This window comes from Pelecanus crispus, chromosome 13 (assembly GCF_030463565.1).
Source record: "Pelecanus crispus isolate bPelCri1 chromosome 13, bPelCri1.pri, whole genome shotgun sequence".
NCBI lineage: Eukaryota > Metazoa > Chordata > Aves > Pelecaniformes > Pelecanidae > Pelecanus > Pelecanus crispus.
Window position 1 is genome coordinate 7,893,514 of NC_134655.1, and position 10,959 is coordinate 7,904,472.

Below are 10,959 nucleotides of genomic sequence, written 5' to 3' on the forward strand. Positions count from 1 at the left end.
TCTACCACATGAAAAAGAGTTTTGAGGTAGGTCTTAATTTATTTCGGCTTTCTGAAGTCTTTGAATTGATCAGTTAACAGCTGTATGCTTAAAGCACAGAAATGATAGCTAAACTGATGAACCTGTGACCATTTATTGTAGCAGAAGTAGCAAAGTGCCTGTGTGTCTAAAGCTGGCAGGCCAATTTTGTCTAGCTAGGAAGGGCTGAAAATAGGAAGCTGGTTTGCATTCTGGTTTCCCTGAGGAGTGTGTGTGTTTTGGCTCCGAAGAAGGCAGGGAGTAGACGTAGAGCTTTTGCCTTGTTTTTAAGAGGCGTCCCACTTTGCTCTTACCTGATACTGTGTTAACCTTGCCCAAGGATGTTTCCTGGGACATAGAAGAGCTGCAAATTTGCCTCCTAGCACTGGCTTTCTGTGGAAGCTTGTCCAGCATCTTTTCTGCTCTTGTGAGACAAGGCTTTGGGAGACATGCAGGTCCCTGCAGGACTTGTGGATGTTTAACTTTGACCAATGTGAAATGATGGGTTTGCATTCAGTGCCTTTGCTGAACTATCACTCATGCACCCTGCCTCCACAGAGCAAGCCCTATGTAAACTTTTCTTAAAGGACTGAGGAAAAGAGTTGGTCTCTGGCAATGAAATTCTGTTTTTATTTTAGGCATCTCAATGTGTGAGTAAGGAAAGTAATCTGATTAGCACATTTGCTAGAGAAATGAACCAATGGGAAGGTGAAAATATTAATAAAAGATAAGAGTTGATTTATACCCAAACTGGCCTTTAAATTTGCAGCATGTAAGAACATGCTTATATAACCTCTATTTCTATTCATAAAGGTTTATGTGGGTCTATATTGAATTATGCACTTAAAATTAATCCACTGAGGCAGCCCACTGAGATGCCACTTCTCATTTAGTAACTGCATTAAGGACTTTGTGCTTCATTTAGAAACTGTGAGAAGCTTGCTTTGTGCTGTGGAGAGGAACTGGCCTGCCAGATTCAGACGGGCTATTACAGGGGGTTTAAAACAACCACCTCTGTGTCTCTCTTTCTGAGTTACCAGGAAAACTCTATTCTTGACTCGTGTGACCCGACTCATGCAGCTTGGCTGAACCTGACAAACCCAACCGACTTGTGTCAGATTCTTAGAAGAGATTAATGCAGATTTTCTTCAGGGGTTGGGAACAGCTGATTCTGCCTTTGCAAGGCTGTGGGGACCCAGAATGAACGGATGCACGTTAGGTTTTTATACCAGCAGCTGTAATTCAAGTTTATTAAGTGTCTTGTTTGTGTAGTTTTCCAGTTGCTCAGACATTGCAAAAGGGTTAAGAGCTCTTCTAGATGTTTACATGGATTTTGTTCTAAGAAATCTTCGGCTCTTGGGTCGTCTCATCTGCATTCTCCAAAGTGCAATTCTGCTTCTAAAATGGCTGCAAAATGGTATTGTGAGGCTCTGTGTTGTGTCTGAATTAAACTTCTTCAGCTTAAAAATAAAAGCATACCAGTTCTGCATATGATGTAAAATACAAATTGAGGTATCTACATGGCCTATCTCATTCATCACGAAAAATGACTTGTTTTGGGAATGATTTGTTTTGGGAATGACTGCCTTTATTGACTCTGGGCCAACCTGTTGTCTTCCTATTCTGCTTTTGGTTGTTATTGTTTTTATTATTAAGATAGTGCTGTGTGGCCTTAGTTTAAAAAAAATTGCTTAATACCTAGCAAGCCTTTCAGTTTGTATTTCTCATTCTGTGAACTGTGCTCATACTGCCAAAGTATTCAAGTGTCTCCTGAATATTTAAGAAGTTAATTTTGTGAATGCTGAAACTGAAGTAGTTTACTCTCATACAGAGTTGTGTACCTTCTCTTCCATATTTCCCACCACATCTGTCCCCCCCGTCCCTTGTGGCATCCACTCCACATTGCAGCTGGTCCAGAGCCACCTGGAAGCTCACCACCTCTTGTGTGTGTGTGCACGCACACGCGTGCGTGTGCATGCTGGCTGACTGGCTGGCAGTTTCAAATTTGAGAGGAGGTGGTAGAATTCTCAAAAAAATTGGTTAAAAATCAGCCACGTGGTTCGAAACCTATCAGAGTTGATGGACAGGCAGTATCATATTTTAAGTGATGCTTCCATAGAAAACCAGGCTAAAAGTATAAATAGTTGTAAGAAGAACATTCTCTCATTTTTGCATTCTGTCTCCATTTACAGTCAGCAAACAGAACAACTTGTTTGGTTTTCTGCTTTATTTTTGCATGAAAGAATTAATAAGTGTGATTTACTAGAGGGAAGCTAAGTTGAAGAAAAGGATTTTTATGTAAGTACAGAAAGTGCTTAGTCCCCTGATCATTTTTATCTGCTAAGGGATTAAATTCCATAGTCTAGATTCAGCTGCTATAAAAATTTTGTCTCTTGCATGTATGACTGTGCTGTATTAGATGAGAGTTTCACTGCTGCAGGGTGTCATGCAGCCAGTCCCAGAGAGGACTTTGACTGTCAGGGTAGACACTTTAAATGAGATTCAGTAGGTAAGGTAAATAACATTTATATATAATGACCTCATTTTACAATAGTCTTGCCTTTACCAGATCTGTGACAAAATTAAGGCTGATATCCTCAAAGTTTTTTAGGTGTCTCATTAATGCAATGGAGAACTGGATGTCTGAGTATTTGGGGATCTGAAGTTTAAATTAGAAAACAATGAACATCTTGAGGAAAATACTATCAATGATTAAAATAGATCAGAAACATCTTTCTTTAAGTCTCACCATTTTAAGGACCCCTGGTGGGTTTATTTCTGTTTAGATTAAGGGTAAACAAAAGCATAAAATTAAATGTTCGTTTTAATATGTAAAAAGCAACTGGTTGCATAACTGTTGAGTTATGAAACCTATATTTTTGTCCTTTGCATCCTGAACATCTGTGGCCTATATTTAATTGCAGTTTTCATCTTCACTTTGAAGAAACAATGTTTAGCCTGAAGACAAAACTGATCTGTGTAGTGAAATCAGCTAAATAGTGTGGTCAAGTCTCACTTGCTAACAGAATAGGCGTTTTTATACATGTTCTAACTCAGAAGTTATATTCATTTGATAGTGTAAATACAGTTAAGAATACTCTGGTGTTCTGAGCAATGTGAAGAATGAAAGTATTAAGACATAGAGGTATTGTAACTCAAGAGGAACAGGTGCATAAGGATAGAAATGTGGGGCCATATTGCGGTATCAATTTTTAAGCAGAAACCTATAGTGATTCCAGTAGGGAGTCATTCTGATGAAATATTGATGAAATGATATGATATGGCCCATGGGCAGGAAATAACGAAATGTGGAAAGTAAAGCAAGCCAGTACAAGTAGGGAAAAGAGTATGAAATGCAGAACCAAAGGGAATGAGCAACCTCAGAAGTAATACTCCTGAAAAATCTGGAGAATGATGTAGAAAGAAGGTTTTACGTAGAGTGGCAATGTGATAATCTCATCACCTTTCACATAGCAGTGCACACTGCCAGATCGCTTCAGCCCAGATTTGCAGCTGCAATCTATATTTTGCAGTTGGTCCATATAATGGACCGGATGAGATTTCTGTTTCAGTCAACCTCCATTTTTTGACTTGTAATTCAAATCCAAATGCTAATTTGCATTTGTGACTCAGAAATCTCTAAGTGGCATCCTTATCACAGAGGAAAAAGACGGAGCCTTCATGTAGAAATAGAAAGGTGAGGTTTGAAGGATATTCATTGCAGTCTTTTAAAATGCCGGTAGTCAAAAACTTCTGAAATGCTTGCATTCACTTTGCTTCCACTTCCTTGTAGCTGTTAAATTCAAGGTCTCAATAGGCTTCTTGGCACATGTCTGAGTTAGAAATCAAGATGTCTGCAAATGTACACTGATGAAAACAAGGCAAGTTATGCAGTTTCAGGTTTAAAGCAAATTCTGTTGTTTGAAGTAAATCTTAGATGGGGTTCCCAGGTACAATCTTGATGACATACCTCGTGGTAAAACTACAGTCATCTCCAAATACAATGTGATTTATTTCCACAGAGGTAAGGAATTCTAAACCTCCAGTTTCTGCCTGCACATCTCATGAAACAGATAGGTGTCTGTCTGTCTTAGGATAGGCTGTTTAATAACAAAGGCTTGTTTGCAGCCATGGCTTTAAAAAGAGCCTCATCAACTAGGTATCCCAGTTAACTGAATTAAAAGTGGAAATATTTCCATCTACTATTAAAACATAGCTTCTACTAGTTTTCTGCCAGAGACATCTTAAGTATTTTATTTTGAGGGTTTTCTAACACATTGCCATTTATTTCCCCACGTTGGATGTGTAGATTAAAAAGAACACAAAGAAGGAGCCCTCAAAACATACACCAATAATACCTATACGTTTATGCAGCCAGCAGTTCCCTAATTTAAAGAGAATGCTCTAAGAATTAAATTTCATAATTTTCTGAAATAGCGAGGACATTTAAAGAGCATCCATGGATTAGTTTCAGTAAGTTTGTTCTGTAAATTGCTTGAAAAGAAAACAGACTCTTCCTAGGTATTGCAACAAATTGTTCCCAGCACTTCAGCTTAATACACTAAATGAAAATGCAGAGGAAGCAACACAATATTGGATGAACCTGTTTCAGAACATTGGCTCAGGCCACAAAGCAAGTAATTAACAAGCTGAATGAAGCATTTAAGCCCACGCCTTATCATTTATGTAACTAACCTTTGAGTTTTGGACGCACTGGTATGCTGCAGTGAAGCCTACACAGTGTTTCTTTTATGTGTGTGTATTGAGCAAATGGGAAATGCATACCCTGCCATTTGTTTTTCACATTTTCAGCACTTATCAGAGTTCTCTGGCTGAGTGATCTTATATTGCAAAAATGCACGCCTCTTGGTCCTTTTTTCTGTAGTGCAGTATAAATCTAGATGAGTCTCAGCCTTGTTATGTGTGTGGGGGGATGTATTCTACTTTGAAGGGTGCTTTGGAGCTTGTTTAAAGCATCATTACTAGCACTAGAAAAGCATTAATTGAATGCCACTTTTCACCAAAGAAGTGAGCAACAAAAAGAATGGCAGGGCAGTCTGCAAACTCCTTGTTTATGGAGGCAGCCTTCACAAACAGCTTTGAAAACAAAACAGGAATGCTGTGAACCGATGAGGTCTGAGAAGATGTAGTTTCCATCCTTGCAACACATCTGTTTTTCCCATCCTGAGAAATGTTGGGCATGTTAGGAATACTGAGACTGCCGGTGACAACATTAGCTTCCTCTAGAGCAACTGAGATTTAAGAGGAGTGTAACATCACCTCTGCACTTGGGGAATGAGTCATTTTGCTTATTAATTCTCTCACTTTCCTCTCTCCCTCCTGTTCTTTTCCCTATCACTTTATAACCAGACTTATTTGGAACTCTTGTAAGACAAACACCATTTCTCCTTGGCGGGAGGGAAATAAAATAGCATACTTAACATGGTTATATAACACACTGCTACGCATGCCTAAAATGAGGTCATTTTGATTAATATATTTATCTGGTGTGCAGCTGTAACAGGACATGCAATTGTGATTAGAAGCGCACCATTTTATTTACTCCCTTTGCAACAGTGTTCAGTTTTTGTAACTAATATCCCCAAACTTGATGGGAGTTATTTGTTAGTTAATGTCATAATTTGTGCCCCTGGGCTATGGTCCTAGCCCTCCAAACCTTGGAAAATCTTTATAGTCTGGAAACACAACTTCCTTTCTCTCTTCTTTCCTCTGTCAGAAGTTAGGCAAGAATTCTGCAATAATTATATTTGTTAGAAGTAATCCAGTAACATGTACATAGAAGCAGGAAAGAGAACAGACATGAACTGTGGAATTCCTTAAAGTCGAAGAAGTTGCTGGATGATGGAAAAAGTAAAAAGACAAGAGGTGAGTGATAAAGCCAGTTACAGTGGGCTGGGAGAAAAAGCTGAGCAGCACGCTGCAAATGGTTCTAGTATCATCTGTTGGAATGAGAGAACCGGTAGGATCCGCTTTTGGAATACAAGCAGATGTATTTTTCTTTTGGGATGTTGAATTGCCATTCTTCAAAGTTCTGACGCATCCGGTTCTATTTCGGTTTGATGACTCCTAACTAGACACGTTAGGCGGCTGCTGCTCAGAAGCCAGCATTTAAAAACACTGTGTTTTTCTGTTCTACTCTTTCTGGCAAAAAGCTCCTTATTCAAGTGCTTGCTCTAACCTTTAGTTACCCTGGTTGCATAACTGGAAAGCAGCATCCCACCATGCACTTCTGTGACCCAGTTGTGCCTTTCCAGTAGTGACTTTATGAGTTATGAAAGGTGTGTCTGCCAAATTGCTACAGAAACACTTACTCTACTGACCCTGATTTCCTACATATTAAATAGTCATCATTCACTCAGGAGTAAAAAACAATGTAAAAGCATGTGAAAAAAACCCTAATTCCTCTATGTTGAGAAGTCTCGTGTATGCTCTTCAGCCTTGGTAGTGCTTGGGCTTCTCATTGATAAAAAAAATACTTGTAGAAACCACTTTTAAATCATTAATACTTCAGTAATCTTTCAAAATGAATTTTAGATGGTACATTCAGTACTAATAGTCACAGTACAAATCATTGACTCATCCAAGGAAGAGCCTGAATAACAATTGCTTTGTTGAACTAACTTGCAGTCTCAATTGTGATGTTCAGCATTCACATTTTCTGGACTGTCTGCAGACTTGCTAAAATCCTTCTACATTATTGTGTCATCTATTACCACGTATTCTACTCATGATAAAACCTCCGTGTGGATGAGACTGAATTTCTAATATATCACAAAAAGAAACCTATTTATTACTAGCATTACTGTTACAAAATCTTTCTGTAGGTCATAGACAACACAAAAAAGGCATGTGCTTGGTTTTCTTTTCCATCACATAATACAGCGTAAGTCAGTTATATAAATAAAGTCACTTACATAAATAGCTTAATACTCCTTTCATTTATGGCATTACAAATCAGGAGCAGGTCTACTGAAACAAAAGATGCTACACTGGCATAAAACCGGTATTGACAGCACACGCAGGCTTTCATTATATAGATTCTTTCAGCCAGTAATTTTCTGCTTTAACAACTTGAAAGCCAGCCTATCGCAAGATGTAACCTGCTCAGTGTGTGGCAGCTGAAGGCTGCATACTTCATAGCAAATCTTGCTCTTTATGTCGGTGCTCTGATTTTTGGTTTTTTGTTTTTTCAGGTAGCCTCTGTCTATTAATTTTTGGTATCAATATACAATTTACCTGGTTAGTTAAAAATTAACATTTCTGGTAGCGAAGGCCTGATGACATTACTCTTCACTAGTAAGCATGACTTAATCTGTTCCTCTATTGCAGTTTTTGGAGAACTTGGTATTAGTGACTGCTGATAAAAAGCTGTTTGAAGATTAGAAATACATTTTTTTTTTTTAAAAAAAAACCCCACACCAAGCCCAGCCCTGCAATAATTTAGTAACGCAGTTTCTGTTCTTCCTTCATTTGTACGTGCGGCCAAGAGGATGAGCACTAGCATAACTTATGTTGTTATCGAGTGTGTGTAGTATGGAGTAAAGACCAGTCCATCCATGACTGCTGTAGCAGGGGCTAAATAACTGTTAGATTAGGAAGCCAGCTATATCTTTTGAAGATAAAAATGTTGCCATGCCTTTCAGTCATACAGAGAACCACAGCATATTAAGAGATGCTCCAGAATTTTGTGCATCTCATTCACAGAATAAAAAGCATGTTACAGCTGAATGACAACATTGTCAAAGCTGTAGCAGGTAACAGCCAGGAGCTATCGTGTGGCATGTTCTTCCCTTTGCTCAGTATGGCACACAGGCCTCATCCAAGTGCAGGCTCTTGTGTCAGGGAAGTATCCTGGGAAGCAAAGGCAGATGGGAATAGGTAGTTTCCCTTGAACTGCTTTATATGATAGAGATCATTAGCAGTTTTGGATGATCACTTTAATATGAAGCATTATGTAAGTGTAGATGAATTTAGACTATTTCAAATATCATTTGAATAAATCTGTGTAGGTACACTGTTACAGAATGAGAACACTGTGAGCAAGTAGTTGGGAAATAATTTGCTATCCTATATTTGGTTTAAATTTTCTCTGCTTTATGCTGCATCCAAACACCACTTTTTTATAACTGTTCTTAAAGCTTTCAAAACTAAAATCATGACTTAAAAGGAATAGTTTAAATCAACATGTTCCCAAGCAGAGCTTCAGTTTTGACTGTTTACTATTTTCTGATGGAAAAGCACTTCAACCAAAACACTTCCTCTTCTCAGACACACATGTATTTTGTTATAGAAAACAGCAGTCTTGACATAATTAGTTGTTGGCTTACCATATACAGTCTTAGCCTGTGCCCTGGATTCTAAAATAAATGCAGGGCCTGAACAAGCTTATGTAAGAGACCAGCAAGCCATGCTCTGATACCAGAGGTGGTTGGGACAAGCATGCCATGTCTTGCTTGAATGGGAAGGCAAAAGGAACAGCCCATACATAGGTACCTTCTTCTAAAAATTTTGGCAACTCTTACACATTTTCAGTAGAGTAAGATATGGAGTCACTCCTCTCAACATTAGGTTTATGAATAAAACTATTCTCTAGCTTTTTCTATAAAGGACTTTGACCATCCTAGGGAACTTCTTGTTAAGAGGTCTTCACTGAAAATAGTCCTTTCATCACCTTGCAGACGCAGCTTAAATGCAGCTAGGATTCATTCTTGCCCGAGACTGTAAATGAAAAGGTATCCTGGTTATAGCTTTAAATCACAGAAACCTGTAAAGCAAACAGCAATGCATGAGAGGTACTGAAGTCCAGAGAAGTGCATGGTAATGCTGTAGGCCAGGCCCTCTTCAGCTCCCATTATTCTTGCTTTATGACAGCAAAGAGGAAAAGAAGCACTTGATGTCCCTTAGAGGTGATGAGGTTTGGACAACTTCATTTTTGTGGTTTGGTTCCTTCACATCAAGCGTTGTTGTGTGACTGCAGGATCTAGGAATTGTTCTTTGTTCCTTTATTTAAAACACCTAAAAAAGCAGCTCACATGTAATGTTTTTTCACCTCTGTAGTTCTTTGTTATGCAAGCCAAAGAGTAAAGAACACAAAAACTTTAATTAGCAAACAACTCTCCACACCGACTTTGTTGGTACAACATAGTTATAAGTACATCTACAAACACATACAGGTTCTTTGGACTATAATTTTTTTAAAATATATTTTATATGACGATGTGAACAAATCTGGAAAAAACAAATTACTTCAACCTTATGTAGAGGTAGCTGAACAGTACTCTGTTCAGTGATATGAAAGTATAACTTAAGTTTCATTTCAAGTTCATTACAGTGCACAAAAGGATGTTTTACAAACAAATGGAATATACAAGTCCACAAAACTTTTTATTTAAAATGGCTTGATAGATATATTTCTGGCACTCTTGTAACCACATAGCTTGATGGAATTAAATTGGACAAATATATGGTGCCAAATTAAGACATCTTACACAGGTAGTCTTTTGCGCCTCATTTTTGTACTTTTCCCGTTCCTCACCAGGGAATTATAGAAGCTATTACATTGTTTTTGCTACACTTCTGCTCTGTAAACCTTTGTTCTGCAAGTTGAATGTAAAGATTTAAAGGTGCATATGTTTATATTTATAAAATATATGGCTATGACTCTATTAAAAAGCTCAAGAATGGCAATAACAGAATACAGGCACTTCTATATGAGGGTTACTTTAGACCTTATGAAACTCCAAGATTATTAAGCACTTCACATGATACCTGGATGAATAAGTCAATGTAATAGTTCAGTTTTTTATTATCCACCATTTTAATCCTGTCTAAGCAGATTAGTTTCTTGTACGCAGACAATATTTATTTAGCAAAGTGTTTCAAAATAGTGACTTTGCTGGAACTACCATTTTTCTGTAGCTATAAGACTTTCAGTGATTTACTGGGCTTTGGAATAAACCCCAGATCCTAAACTATGTGCTGCACCACTTACAAGTTAGGTTGTGAAGCTGACATTAAATGAACACTAAGCAGGGGTTGAGTTCATCTGATGTAGGACTCGGGGGAATGGGGAGCACTACCCTAAGTGCACATAGTTCCATTGGGGTTTTATGCACAAAAAAACTGCAGTTAATTTACACTTTTTTTTAAATAAGAGTTTGTGAACATGTTCTCCATTCCTAAACATTGCATGTAAATATAACTCCTGTCATTAATTTAAACACCAGTAAAACTTCAGCACCAAGTAGAAATCATTAAAAGACCACCTAAAACAAAACTTCCTTTTATAGAGCTCTTTCTCTACAGCACAGATTAAGCCAGACCTGCTACATCCAAATCCACATAATTTTTTTTTTTTTTAGATTAAAATAATCTTTGGATTAAGAAATCCATGGTTCAGGTGTTCTGTTAGTAAGTAGTCATACAGGACAGAAGGATAGGCCAAGCAATAGGTCAGCCATTCAGTATGACAGCTGGTATCTCGTATTGCTACAAGGTAATGGAAGATATCAACACTTAAAATTAAAAAAAAAAAAAAAAAAAAACAAAAAAGGAATTTTTACAACTAACACCAGAATGTCACTTGAAGACTTAGCATGATAATAACCTATCACACCATTTTATCATTTCATTATTAAAACTACTTTCCACAATTGCGTCTGACTTCACTGTCAGGTTTCATGATTTTTCCCCCCGATTAATCCAGTCCTGCCTCAGGTTTACTTTCAACCAAGTCATGCTAGCCAAGATAACAGCTATTTTCATGGAAACATATCCCCTTAAGTTATTGCTAGACAAAGGAGCATGTAAGACAAAAGTTATTTTGAGTATCATAAGTCTGTCTATATACGGGAATGAAAAATTAGTATTACTTCCTGCAGAAGACTTCTCTGACTGTTTTTAATTAGAAACCATATAATG